We start from the raw sequence: 7,563 nt of genomic DNA, 5'->3' as shown, positions 1-7,563 counted from the left end.
TTTTTCAACAGCCATCTATTCCACGGCAGGAAATCAGCATCTCTCAATTCATTATTTGAGAGGTTATTTGGCAGTCTCACCCTTGCCTGATTGGATGCCGCTTCCTAATCAACCGCGGTTCGGCGCGCTTAACACTTATTATATATATATATATATATATATATATATATATATATATATATATATATATATATATATATATATATTGATATTGATATTGATATTATAGATAGATAGATAGATAGATAGATAAATATTGATATTATGTGTGTATATATATATATATATTATATATATATATATATCTATATATATATATATTTTTATATATATATATTTATTTGTGTGTGTTGTCTGTGTGTGTGTGTGTGTGTGTGTGTGTGTGTGTGTGTGTGTGTACATATATATATATATATATATATATATATATATATATATATATATATATATATAATATATACATATATATATATATATACACATGTATATAAATTAATATATATCTATATATATCTATCTATATATGGATGTTTTATATATATATATATATATATATATATATATATATATATATATATATATATATATATATATATATATATGAGTGGGGCCGCGGTGGCCGAATGGTTAGAGCGTCGGACTCAAGACTGTCACGACGGCAATCTGAGTTCGAGGGTTCGAGTCACCGGCCGGCGCGTTGTTTCCCTTGGGCAAGGGTCTTCACCTCGATTGCCTGTCTAGCCGCTGGGTGACCAAGGCAGCCCAAGTCAGTGCCGGGTAAATAGAGATGATGACTCAGAAAAAAAAAAAAAAAAACACCGGGCGGAAGGCAATGGCAAACCACCGCTCTAAATTGCCAAGAAAAAATCATAGAAACCCATGATCATCAAGTTTTTTTGCTTTAGTTTTTGACGGAACTTTTTGGTCGGATAGCTTGATCTGGTTCGTACAAAATCCAAGCATTTTCTGAGGAAGCTTGCTAGTTTCAAGAGGTCACATTAGCAAGCAAACCATCAATAATGGTCGACAGAAACGCGTGATCACAATGAAACGCTCTTGATGATTGATTTATTTTGTTGCCAGCAGATTATATAAACTTCCAATCCGTGATTATATCTCTGCTGACCGGAAGTATTAACTGAAGTATATTAATAGGTTTATTATTCTCTAGAAAGTGAATATACTAGCTACTTATTATTATGTTAAGGCTATCCCGGGATGTTCTAAGTGCGTTTTTCATCTCTCTCTCTCTCTCTCTCTCTCTTTCTCTCTCTCTCTCTCTCTCTCACTCTCTCTCTCTCTCTCTCTCTCTCTCTCTCTCTCTCTCTCTCTCTCTCTCTCTCTCTCTCTCTCTCTCTCTCTCTCTCTCTCTCTCTCTCTCTCTAGCACTTTGAAAGTTTTATCTTTCCTATGAATATTAGATATTATCTTTTCAAATTTTTGTTATGAAGTGTGTGGACGAGTTTTCTCCTTTTTTGAAGTTATTCATAACCTTTGTGCTATGCAATTTGTATTTTCTATTATCTTTTATACTTATTCCCATCAAGGTGAGGAAAATATCCGCGTCCGTAAAGTCCGTAGAGTTTTCTTCTGCAATTAAGGAAGGGGACGAGCCATCACAATTAGCGGTGGTTTGATAGCAAGCTGGGTATGAACGGCACGTGAGGTGGACTTGGAGCGGGTCAATGAAAGGGATTAGCTTGCTGGTTTATTTTTGAAGATAGATATGAGGCCCCCAAGAGACCCCCGAATACCCGGGTCGAGGACGAGGTAGTGGAGCTGGACCCCGTGTGGCTTGGCCTGTCTGCCGTGTCTCTCTCTCACTCTGTCTTAAGAACGTGTCCTTTAGTGCGGCAGTTCGAGAGCGGATGTTTACTCACGTGCAAAAAGAAGGACAGCTGCTGGGGCAGAGGTGTGAAGTGTGCCATCCGGTCTTGCTACGTATTGTTGACATCACCCGGCCACGCGCAAGGCTCGTCCTCGTGCCGTCTGCAACGCTTGAAACACTGCAGTAGCGCATATTGAAACAGGTTCTGTTCGGTTTCTTTCAGGTGGTTCTTGGTGATCCGACGGTCGCTAGGGTCGTCGCATGCCAGGGTAGCGAGTATGGTGGAGGTTTCGCATTGAGCTGCAACATTCAGTAGTGAGGAGGGTTACATCGTTTTCAGAAGTTGAAATATAAGTGCACCAGGCCAGTAAAAGGGCTAAGGATGAGGATAATAATACGTTTGTCAATCACCTTATTAAGTTGCAAGAAAACTGAGAGCGTAATAAAAACAATTTGCCCCAAGATGGGTAACGTGTCAGATGAGGTGTTAATTACTTTGGATTTGTAAGGATTATCGAGTTCAGTAGAGTAACATCATACTGAAGAGAGAAAAAATATTTGGACAAAAATTCTATATCTTTGGGCTAAATAGGCAAGTCCCTATGCCTCGGGCCTAAGTCAGCTGGGCCTGAACTTAATTCCAGCAGTGCGAGTCTCGGGCGCCTCAATCGTATGCCCGTAGGTGTGCGCAATTTCCCGGTACATATTCACCAAACCTTAAAACTAAAGAAGCATAAATTCCAGCATTACTGAGTACAAGATATCGAACAACGAAAGCAATTTGGGTTCAGTTATAAGTCATAGGGATGGCACTTAAAATTCATAATCCTAGAGTGAAATCCGTGTAGAGTGGGCAATAGTTAATCTAGCACTATTAGGCACACTTACTTTTAATAGCAGCGAGGAAGGTTGTTGGTGCTGGATAGAACTGCAACGTCCTGGCTGTGTTGACGAAGGTTCACGAAGAGTTGGCAAGGCAGGTGAGCCGGATTGGCGAGTGTGGCGGCGTAGAGTGCGAGGATACATCTTCAGCGACTTCGTTAGGAGGGTAGCACAGGCGTGAGTGGTCAGCACAAGTAGTAGAGCAGACATGGTGTGGGTCAGAAGAGGAGTTGGTAGCGATGGCTGAGCGTTACGGGAGGCGAGGAGGCACTTCGACAGGAGTAGCTTGTCGGTAGATGGCGTGGATCGGCAACAGGCGTCGGCGAGGAGCGTGGTGGTAGGTGAATTAGCGTCGGCGTTGTGAGGTTCTCGATCACCGCTGCCAAAATATGAGCGAGGCGTGAGATGGTCTTTGACGGATCAATGAAAAGGGGTCTTTGCTTGTTGGTTTATTGTTGAAGATAGATATGAGACCACTCCCTAAGAGACCCCCGAGTCCCCAGGTCGAGTACGAGGTGGTGGAGCTGGACCCTGTGTGGCTTAGTATGTCTGCTGCGTCTCTCTCTGTCTCATGAACGTGTCCTTTTATGCGGCGGTTACCTTCGAGGACGGATATTTACGAAAAGAGAAAGCCGGGCGGCACCTGCGTCCGCTCAAGGAGGACAGCTGCTGGGGAAGAGGTGTGAAGTGTACCATCCGGTCTTGCTACGCATTGTTGACACTAGGTGCTAGGACTGCTTTTGACGAACTAGGAAAAGCGAAGCAAACCGAACTGAACCATAGTTTGCTTGCGTTTCTCGTCAAAAATGGGCCTCTAGTATGTTGCATAGTTAGGGTTTCTTGTTTTTCTTTGTGTGTGTATTTTTTATGATGTTTTACTTTGTGTTAATGATGATAAAGGAAATGGATGAAAATAGATGACTAATGTTTTCCAGTTCCATGCTTTGCTTATGATTAATAATTAACAATAATTGATATGTAATTTAACTATAATTAATATAAATTCATTATAATAAAAAATGCAATGTGATTAATATTATACAAAGTATGCATGATTAGTAATGACTGATAATGAAAACACATTTTGACTTAACACATGATAAATAATCGAGTTAATATAATTACCTGGCTGAATCATTTGTGATAAGAACTGTAATACGGAAAGAAGAATAACGTTAATGAATGACCCAAAATAGAACACTTTTTTATTAAATGGTGTTAGTCTTTCATATCGGGCCACAATATAAGCATCTTTAGTAATAAAAACTGATTTCCTGCATTAGCATGAGCCATGTCAGCTGTAACAACGCGCGTGTGTGTGTGTGTGTGTGTGTGTGTGTGTGTGTGTGTGTGTGTGTGTGTGTGTGTGTGTGTGTGTGTGTGTGTGTGTGTAGATAGCAAGCCATATTGACATGCTGATAGATATGCGTTCATTTCTGTGTAAGTACACGTCCATTAGCATGAATATGCATTGGATCGGACCTGGAACGATAAGCTGCGCAAGACCCAGTAAAATGGCCCTAATATAGTATGCTGAATGGTGAGGTTGTAAGGTGAACGGCAGACAACCAAGATGTTTTGATTCCTTTATTAAAGAGTTATGATGTTGAAGTGAGGCTGTTCCTCCCAAGAGCGAAGTCTTGTTCATAGGTGCCGTACAGGGTGTCTGCCTGTCATCATGTACGGTTGTATAAAGGTTAATAAACAGGTAAAGCAATGAACATACGTATATGCATATATGTGTGTGAGAGAGGGTGAGAGAAGATATGCATGAGGTAAACCTACAAGATTGCGTAAATTGTATAGAATAACAATAGATATATTAAATAACATTGAAATTCTCATTTCAGTAATATGATATAGATATAACTGGATTACAACCGGACTGGATTTATTAAATAAAGTGTAAATTTATTCCTATCTGTTCGTAAATTATTACGCACCACTTTTGCAATTTCATCACAAATAATTTTTTGTTATTTGTAATATAAATTACTGTATACTGATTGTATATTGACTTTATATTATGAACTTGTTTACATTTTTAATAAAATAATAACATTTATATGATTTTGAATATGGAAAGGTCATTTGTATGGATTATTAATGAAAAATGAAAGCTTATATAATTTTTAATAAAGAAAGATCAAGGACATCTATGTATCACTGAATACGTATATCATTTATCAATGTTGTGATTTCAAATGTTTATTGTTCACTACCTTCTCATGTTTCTATGTATTTGTATAATTGTTTATTGACATGACATCGCCGCACCCATATCATGTAAACTGAGTAATAAGAGTCCTAGTAGATCGCATGTTATACTGTATTGTAGACCCATTGCCTTGTGGCCAATGTACAGTGGCGGACCCAAAATAACATTTAAGCCCACGTTGCCAGGCGCACAAGAACAACCAATATCTGTACGTTGCCAAGTATTGCAATGACATACTTCGCTCAGAGTTTTGACTCTTCTTGAAATTGTATTTTATGGTTATGTATGTATTGGTATAAATCTGGTATTGTAATATGAATGGCAAAAGAAGACAATAAAATTAGCAGTTGTCGTACAGGGTTGAAAATGGCTACCCTTGTTTGTCTTTGTGCACATGGAAAGACCGAACATTTGTGTTCTCACTAAGAACCACATGAAATTTTCCCCTTTTAACCACGCTGGATCTTCTTCTCCCAACCTCACTGTTCTCTGAGGCCCAGAGTACTGTATTCAGCTATTCAAATTCAAAGTTTTGTTTGTTCCGTTCAGCGTTACTACACCGAACCAGTGAAGAAAAAAACTGTGGGTTCATTAAATGCTTTTCAGATGCGTTGATTATGACTCACTACCAGTTGTGCGAAGATGCTATATTCTTCTGTCTTCCCTGTAATATCAAGAACGAGATGAATGAATAGCTTGTAGAAGGTAAGAAAGACTTCCTTGAGGCTCAAACGTGTTTTGTGATTTTCTTGTCTTTAGATATTAACTGTTTTTTTTTTTTTGAGAATTTAAACATATTTCCGAAAGCTATTTGATTTTATTTTCTAGACCAATTCATTTACTTATAATTCAAGCTATGCTGGCAGACTAGCCATCATAAAAAATATATTCTAGAATATATCTATCTACACTGTACTGTGGGGAGAGAAAGGAGGAGGGAAAGAGAGAATAGGGGAGGGTGGAAGAGAGAGAAAGAGAAAGAGAGCGAGCGAGAGAGTTAGAGGGCTGAAGAGAGAAAGAGAGGAGAGAAAGAGGGAGAGGAGAGAGAGTGAGAGAGACAGACAGACAGACAGAGAGAATTTGGAAATATGTGTTCGAAATACAGTTGGAATTTTACAAATAATTTCTCTTCCGTATGACATTTTAACTCTTTTGTGCCTGCTGTTCTTCCCTATGTCTCCATCTCCACCTTTTACCCTAACATCCTCTTCCCCCTCCCTCTCCCCTCCCTTTAATCCTCCCTCAGCTTTCCCTTTCTTCTCTCTTCCTTACCTTTCCCCGTTTCCCCCTTTTTTCCCTTTCCTCTTACTTCATTTTTTTCTCTTTTTTCTTTGTCTCTTCTTTCCCTCCTTATCCGTTATTCCTGTCTCAACCTCCCTTCTTCTTTCAATGCTATTTACCTTCTTCAACCCTAAGGCCTCAGCAACCGTCACCCCCCCCTCCCCTCCCTTCCTCTCTCAACTCCCCTTCAACTACCAACAAGCCTCCGGGCTAGTACAGTGGGAACGTGTCGGCCTCTCATCCGAAGGGGTCGGCGGTTCGCGCCCCGCCCAGGCGCGAGAAGTTGCAACTGTCGCCTGGGGGTTACTGCTGTGGCTGGGCACCACGGCGGGTAAGGACTAGGTTCAGCCGAGTCAGCACCGGCTGACATACACGTGAGCGAGTTAGTCGACACAGGCCGGGCTCCCCTCATGGGCATAGCCCGGGCGAGGCTAAGCTTTGCATATCGGACTTATCCTTATCCTTAACTACCAACCTCCCCTATTCCTATTCTTTCTATCCCTCTTCTTCTTCTCTCGGTCCCTCCTTCTTTATCCCCTTCTGTCCCTTCGTACTTTACCTCTCTCGCCCCCTTTGTCCCTCTCTTCTATTTAACCCCCTTTCCCCTCTCTCTCTCTTCCCTTTCCCCTCTTTCCCTTCCCTTTCCCCTCTTCCCCTTCCTTTACCCTTCCCCCTTCAATCTCTCGCTCCCCTTCCTCCTTCAATCCTCTCTATTCCCTTCTTACACCCTTTACCCCATCAATCTCCTATCCCCCCTTCTATCTCATTTCCCTTCCAATCCCTTCTTTCTCTTATCTCCTCTTTCTTCAATCTCTTCTCCATTCAGGCTTTCCTCCCTTCGATCCTTTCTCTCGTCAATATCTTTCCCCTTCAGTTTGTTTCCCCTTCTACCTCTTCCCCTTCAATACCTTCCACCCCCCCATCAACCGCTCCCCCTTCAATATCATCCCTTCAGTCTCCACCCCCTTCAATCTCCACCCCCTTTACCCCCCCCCCCACCCCTTCAATCTCATCCCTATCCAATATATTCCTTTCAATCCCTCCCCCCCCCACCCCCGCTTTTCGATCTCCTCCCTCCCCCCCCTCCCTTCCAACCTCCCCAAATCATACCCTTGACAATATAATCATGCTTGCACAATATTCAACCTCGTCTCCTTCCGTCCCGGACGAAAACGCTTGAATCTCTTCGCCCCTCTTGAGAAAATATCACACGCCTCTGAATCCGAAGCGGCGACAGAGCGATTAACTCTCGTGCCTCTCCGGTCTCCTTTATCCGCTGACTGTCTCTCTCTTTATCCGGCTTTCTCTCTCTCTCTTTATCCGGCTGTCTGTCTCTCTCTTTATTCAGCTGTTT

This window comes from Penaeus monodon, chromosome 42 (assembly GCF_015228065.2).
Source record: "Penaeus monodon isolate SGIC_2016 chromosome 42, NSTDA_Pmon_1, whole genome shotgun sequence".
NCBI lineage: Eukaryota > Metazoa > Arthropoda > Malacostraca > Decapoda > Penaeidae > Penaeus > Penaeus monodon.
This window is presented reverse-complemented; position numbering follows the sequence as displayed.